Genomic DNA, 7,551 nt, shown 5'->3' with positions numbered 1-7,551 from the left:
TAAACGATTATTACGTTGCTTAAGCAATTTAATGGTAATACAAATTATACAATTACAATGCGAATATGTGACGAAGAAAAGTTCTCGTTTAATTAAATTCCTCAGACACTCGCATATTCGAAAACTATTAAAGGGGTTAATATTTCAAGGTACAAGGATGAAACGATTCGAAATTATCGGGGAGATAAGCTCGCGCCAGTGTTCTATTCCTAGATTATTCCCAAATTGAGATCGAACCAGATAGCTCGAAGAATCCCGTCTACGAAGTTCGCTATTAGATCCTTTAGATCCTCTGCTCGATACCCGTAGAAGCTAACCCGACGAAGGATGGTTAGGATCACCACGTCCTTCGTCCGATCCCTTATTATACTCCCGTGATCCTTATCTCCGAAAACTTGATTCCCAGGAGCCCCCATTATAGCTCCTTAGAAATTCCTGCAAAGTAGAGCTTAGCTTCGCGCCGCCGCCCTCACGATCAGCCCCCGATTAAAAATCTATTTGCACGCTCGCGAACCTCGCGTGTTCTATGTGTCTTTTATCGTCTTTCGAGCCAACTGAATTGTTTCGAAGGATAAAGGCTTTTAACTTTGCTCCATCGATTCAACACGGTTTATCGATACGATCGAAGCAAGGCAAAGTGTTATCGACTATTTGCTACTGACACTCAATGATGCATTCGTAATATCCCTTAGCCCTTAACTGCTACCGTGGTATTATAGAATACTCGAGTCACAATTTTACTCCGACATTGCATTGTTATAATATCATTATATTAATTATATACACATAATTACGCTATTGCAATTATAATTATATACAGGGTGGTTAATAACTGGTGGTACAAGCGGAAAGGGGATGATTCTACGCGAAAAAAGAAGTCGAAAATATAGAATAAAAATTTTTCGTTCGAGGCTTTGTTTTCGAGAAAATTGACTTTGAATTTTCGCTCGGTACGCGTGCACTTTATCACGTCTCGTTATAACGGATCTCACTGTAGATCGTTGTCTCGATGGAAAAATTATTAAAAAAAAAATTTTATTTTATATTTTCGACTTCTTTTTTCGCATAGAATCACCCCCTTTCCGCTTGTACCACCAGTTACCAACCACCCTGTATATATAAATATACTTACAATCATAACCTATAAGTTAAGGTCAAGATCCTTCTTCACGCGTTTTAGAATCCCTTCGGAAAATTAATATATTTCATGTCCTTCCAAATATATGTCGAAGAAGTTGTCGACAGCAGTATGTTCACGAACTAATATATTACTTCGAGCAGACTGTTGAAGAAAGATCATTCAGGAAAGTGGAATATCCATTCTAGAACAAAGAGAACGAGCAGAAATAATCTAACGAATCGCGAAGAAACAGCTGAAAAAAAAAACGATCGTTCACGAACTTTGCGCTGCTCGACAACGAGAAGAAGGAAGATCCTCCTTTTCTATCCTGACCATCCGGGCTGAATAGAACGAGTCACACTAACGTCGTACATTCATCCATCCATCCATCCACCCATCCATCCATCCATTCAGCTAACCATGGAGAACCATGGAAAAAGAGAGTGGGTCGAATAAATAAATTGGCTTGGTCTGGTAACTTTACCAGTCGGTGCAACTGGAAACCGATCGCGCGTGGGTCGATCTGTGAGAGAAGTGCTTCAACTTTTTACGAGTTCGATTAGAGGCTCGAGAACCAAGAGAGAGAGAGAGAGAGAGAGAAAGAGAGAGAGAGAGAGAATGGTAAAAGTGGTATTGTGCCTTCGTCGGCGCGATTCTTTTTTACTACCCTCCGACGGGAAACGTTCGGTTGTTTGCCGAGAGACAATTTCCTGAGATACGTAATTAATGTCCCTGAACCGGATTTTAATCGAGCCACCTCAGCATTCTATGATTGCAAAGAAAAAGGGATGGTTCCTCGCAAAGGACTGAAATTGCAGTAAAGGTAAAAGCCTCCGACGTGTTTAGCCGTAATCTCTGTCGAGTTCTTCACAGTAACACACAAGAGAAAATGGTGGATATGCCTCGTGAAAGTATCCCAACTAGGTAAACATCTTTTACGATTATATTATGCGTGTTTTCATCTTCCGTGCACTCGTCGACATGATCGCTACGCTGTCTAATTCGAAGTCAAATATTCAGAGTGTTTGGCAAAACGACGAGAACGTAAAATATCAACGTCACAACAGCGTTACGAGACTACAACACTTCAGTAATTAATAAATAAGCGTTGTTATTAAGTTTCGACTTTACTATAATACTGAAAAATACTACAAATGTTAAATGACCCTATCTAATTCGATAGCCAGCAAGTGTAGGAGTATGCTTTGGGAGTATCGTTAAATAAACGCCCGACACGAGTGGAAAAAGCTGACGATTGGAAGCGATTTCTCACCCCCAAATTGGAGGTCGGCGACTATTCCGGAAGAGCAAAGTCGAAGGTCGCCGCCCCTGCGGATAATTTTGTCGCCGCAGCTAAAAGGCTAAGGGTGAAAAGAAAGTGAAAAAAAGAGCAGAGGAAGAGCGAGAAGAGAGGCGTGGAGGAGGCATAAATCGCGGCGTATCGTCTGTGGGGTGGACCGTCACCGGGGGAGGATTACGATGTCGGCGTAGCAGATTATCGGAATTCAATAATACCGGTCGGTACAAATAAATATAAAAATCAGCCGAAGGCACACGCGCGAGCGCGCGACCCAAAATAATAAAGTCGAGGAGAAACGAGCGGCTAGAAAGAAAGTCAACGAACTCGTAAACGACCCAAAAGGCTTCCGAGCTTTTCTGTAAATTTTACAACGCAATAAAGCGAGAACAGCGTTCGATAAATATGGTATTCCCTTCGTGGTCTTCTAATCTTCTTTCTCTGAAGACGTTCCACGATGGTAGAAATATTCCAGATCGTAAGAGAACTCGATCCGAATCCGGAGGACAGCGTGTCGATCTTTCACGACAATTCGTACGCGTTTGGATAAAATTCCTTTTTCGTTCAACTTCATTTTCATACCCATCGAATTTCTGGTCCACTTTTTCACAATACGAATAAACTTCGTGCCTGATTAAACAAGTACCTGCGTACGATATACAGTCATATCGTAGTTGAGTATATTTGCTAATACAGCGAATACGTATCTCTCTTTTCACTTCCGTAATAAACCAACCATACGGAAACCCTCGTCTCTCGCTGTACATTATAAGAAAGATCAGATATCCCGTGCGTCACACAACGAAGTTGAGCCCTTTTTTCATTTCGCCATGGAAGATGGTGACGAAGGACGTTATTGAAAATACCGAAAGTGGGTTTTTTACGCCCGTGATCGACCGAGGCAATTTCGAAACGTAGAAGAAACGAAGCGGAAAGGGACGAGCGTAAAAGGGAAAGGGAGGAAGGAGATCCGGGGAGAAACGGTGGAAAGTAAAACGTACTACCCAGGGATTTGTCAAGACTCTTCTGCAAGGACGTTCTTATTTAGACCTTAACGGCGCAGTCGAGCGGCCATAGGTCCCGCGACGATAAAGCTCGGTTATATAGACGAGCATAAAATTCGTTACGATCGGCCTCGGTTTGCTTCCGCTTTTGTCCCTCCAGCGAGAATGCAACTATAACCGTCGAAGGGCGCGTGGTAGAAGAAGAAAATCGACCCCATTAATCTTTCGTTTCCTGTCCGACTCTTTCGAGCATCACGACGTGTACTTGGTATTGTAAATTGTTTGGGTTTAACTTCTCGCTACAAAACTAGAACGTTCAATGGACGGGAATGTAGAATGGGCGAAGCATACAAGTTCACTGGAGCAAAACTGCCAGCCAGAAACCTTACGTTTATCGGTTCACTGGTACAAGCTATCCAGCTCTATGGGATTTTCGAGGATTCCACGACCCTAATCCTCTTTCATAATGGTTCGTGGATTTATTTTGCCGATCGTAATACGTTTGGTTCACCGAAGAAGCAATTCGTTGCGTTTTCTTTACGCGAAACTTTCAAAGTGATATCGCGTTATGGATCGTTGCGCATGAACAGCATACGTCAAATACGTTTATCACAATTTATTAATAACCTATCGAAGTATCGCGAAAGTCGAACTGTTGCAAGATCTCGGTGTTTCTCAATTTCCCTCTCCAAGCAATCGCCGCGAAAACTACCTCTTCCATCGTAGAAGTTTCTTTACAGATCTTCAGAACGACCCGCCGGTTCACCAACAGTCATCAAACTTTCACGCGACACCAGTCGATAATTCTTCCCTGTGACGACACAAAGACAGCCCCGAGTAACTCGCAAACGTTTCGTGCAGCTACAAAACACTACATAGTACGGTACAAAGAAAGATTATTAAGAAAGCTTGCCCTCTCTTGCAGCATTTCGTCGACGAAAGTCTTGCTCTGTCTCGAGAACTTCATCCCGCCGGCAACACTCCGCTCGCATCCTCGTAAATACAGAAACGAACGAGTGGGTGGATCGTTGCGCCAACAGTGAACGCGTGTGCCAAGGGTTCGCGAGAGTCTTCGAGCGACTAGCTTCGTTCGAGGGATTTACGAGCGCCGCGACGAAGGATGCAAACACCCAACATCGCTGGCGCGTGTCTCCTCGGCTGGAAGAAGGAGCAGGAAGATCCAAACCGAAGACGCGATAACCAACTTCCCTCGTTTTTACTGATTTTCTATCCTCCTTCTGTGCTTCGTTCTATCCCCCCCCCCTTCAAAAGCTTTCTCGTTTTTCCCTCGTCGGAGGGAGAATCCGTCTGCTTCTGTTGGCGGGCTGAGTATCAGTCTGACTGACCTACTGTCGAGCTTCGAAGGAAGAAAGCTCTTTTCACTCCCTGTCGTGTTCGTTCGCGCGCGAAAATAATCGATGCCGATTCTCTACGACCAGAAGCTAAAGACGTCCCTCTTTCCGACAGAGCTTAACGCGCCCGTTCACGACTCAGTGGAGACCCGCCTTCGCTTTCTAGACGACAGATTGTAGCTTTAGCTTTTCAATGGACGACCAGTTGTCGCGTATATTTGGTCACGAACGATTTGCGGGGCAAACTGGTCCACTGTGGATCGAAAATGTCAATTTTTGCATTTGACCGAATTCAATGTCGTCGAAGGAACTATCGTTTTTAAGCTATTTGCGGACTGACAGATATAATTGTCCGCAATCGTTTCTATTTCGTAGTTTCCACGCGATCTAATACGACGTTTGATAAGAATTGTTTGGGTGTCTCGAAAGTACGATTAAACGAATGCTAAACTAGATTAAAAATTAAAGACTATCGACAGGCATCGTAGGTGGATTGTTGTCTACAGACAATACCTATCGATTCGAACGCGTTTTATACGCATCCCTAAGTTCAACTATATTTCAATGGAACAAAGGCAGCCAAGTTCTTTCGATCTTCTAGGCCAAAGTATTAATTAATACCGTATTATGCCCGATATTTTCCCCCTCTCGAACGCAAACAATAAGACGTTCCTTTAGAAGGAAGGTAAGGGGAGGTCTTCTTTCCCTATGACGACGTTCCCCTGCTCGCCTGGGGAATCCAGACGACGTACTCCGTCGATGCAAGTGACCCACTGTCTGCTCAACGGCGACGAATCGAACAAAGAAACCCTCTTTACGGTGCTCCTCCTCGCGTGAAAATAATCGATGCCGCTCCTCTTCCATGGAACTTCTTCTCTTCCTGCTTGCCAAGTTCCACCCTCCGTATTTCATTCCCTTGGCGTATTCGAATGCAGATGGACAGTAGGGTAGAAGGAAAGAATCGAAATTATACGATTTTCATTTTCCAGCAGCGAACAAACTTTTCCTACGTCGATTTTTCCAAAAATTCACCTTATCCGACCAGGCTAAGTATGCCTGGAAAATTTGTTTTCTATCGAGTGAATTCTCGAGGTGCTGCGAGGATCTCTTCTAAAACGAAGAAATAGATTCGTCTAAAAATTTGTCGATCAGAACCGATTTTGTCAACTTAAACGTCGCTATAGAGAGGGCAACTTTTCTTCGCTATTGGAAGTCATGAATAGCACAACAAAATTCCCCTCCCCCATATTTCTTTTCACCCTAATACACAGCATCGTTGGCAGTATAGGGAGAACAGAAAAGAGGGAACGAACGGATATCGGACGAACAACGCCTGACGGGACTTCTCCGAAGTGAAATTGCGATCCCTAATATTACTGACAAGCGATAGAAAAGACAACGCGGTATCGTTGGCTGCTGGAATTTTATCGAGGGTGCCCCGGAAAAACTATTCTGCCCGAGCGATAACGCGAGATGCGCCCAATTCACGGAGAAATTTTAAACGGGGCGAATGAGAGTTCTTTGTCGTTCGATTGAACTCAATTTGAACGAGGTAGTTCGATCGACGCGCACATTCCCTTTCGCAAGTATCAGAACACGTGCTGTTTTCGTACGAAGCGCGATGATTAATTCAAATTTTAGATTTTACACTTTGGCGACGATTGGATGACGTGTTCGTGGGTTTTCGAATTTCGAATGTGTCGTTGTTGATTCAATTTTTTTATTAATCTCTCTACTAATCCACCAAGATTCTACTTTTTTGTATAAATTTGTATAAAAGTGCGCAGTTTAGTTGGAAGGAAGAGCAGATAAAAATTCGATTCGTTCCTGTTTCTCTGGCATACAATTTAGCCGTGTATTTCGGGGATACGTAGCGACTCGACGTATTTGGTCCTCGAAGAAGTCCGATAAATCAACAGGACAAAGAGACCAACCGCCGGAGCACGGGGAAATTAAAATCCACCCCCGAGCTCTCTAAAGAAGGCGACTTTTTCGAGGTTTATCGCGCGTCAAATGCATTCCACGCCGGGGGAACAAAGGAGAGAAAGGTGAATTAAAAGCGGGAAGAAAGAAACCAGGTAGTCATTCGCAGACTAGAGAGGGTGGCGTTCCGACGCTTTACAAGATTTTCCCCTGTAATCCCCCAGCTAAGCGGCTTACTCTCGATTCCCGCGTCGAAAGACTATATCTAATCGCGATTGGAAAAAGAAAAATTAAAATTTAGTTGCGTTCGACTTCGAAGAGCCGCCTTCTCTAATTTTGAAATACGCGTGGTGCACGGTATTTTTTTTTTCTACGTAATATGACAACGACTCGCGTTATGACAACGAAGAAATGTAACGATAGGATAGAACAAGAAAGACGAACAAGCCTCTCAATCACCGTCAGAAGGATGTTACAATTATTTTCTATAATTGACAATTTTTCAAAATACGATATTGCGTCTGGGAAAATCACGCAACGACAGCCATCTTTTTTAAATCGTTTTCAAATATTCTCGAGTCATCTGAATCTGCTCGCAGATTTGGTTACGCGAGATGACTGTTTGCTATAAAATATGAACATGAAGAAGTGTTCGAAATTTGAAAGTCAAATCTGCAAGTTACCGTACGTGAACTTTCTCGTTATTTAAATTATAATTTTACAAAGTGTATTCGTTATAATTGTAGAAGAACACTCGGTATAAAGCGAAAGGCGTCGCTGGAATTAATTACGAGCGTTTCCAGCGATGCGACACGTGAACGCCAGATAAAGGAATGCATTTTTCATGCACGCGAA

This window comes from Bombus bifarius, unplaced genomic scaffold (genome assembly GCF_011952205.1).
Source record: "Bombus bifarius isolate JDL3187 unplaced genomic scaffold, Bbif_JDL3187 scf7180000007971, whole genome shotgun sequence".
Classification (NCBI taxonomy): domain Eukaryota; kingdom Metazoa; phylum Arthropoda; class Insecta; order Hymenoptera; family Apidae; genus Bombus; species Bombus bifarius.
The sequence above is the reverse complement of the archived record's forward strand: the minus strand, read 5'-3'. Positions refer to the sequence as shown.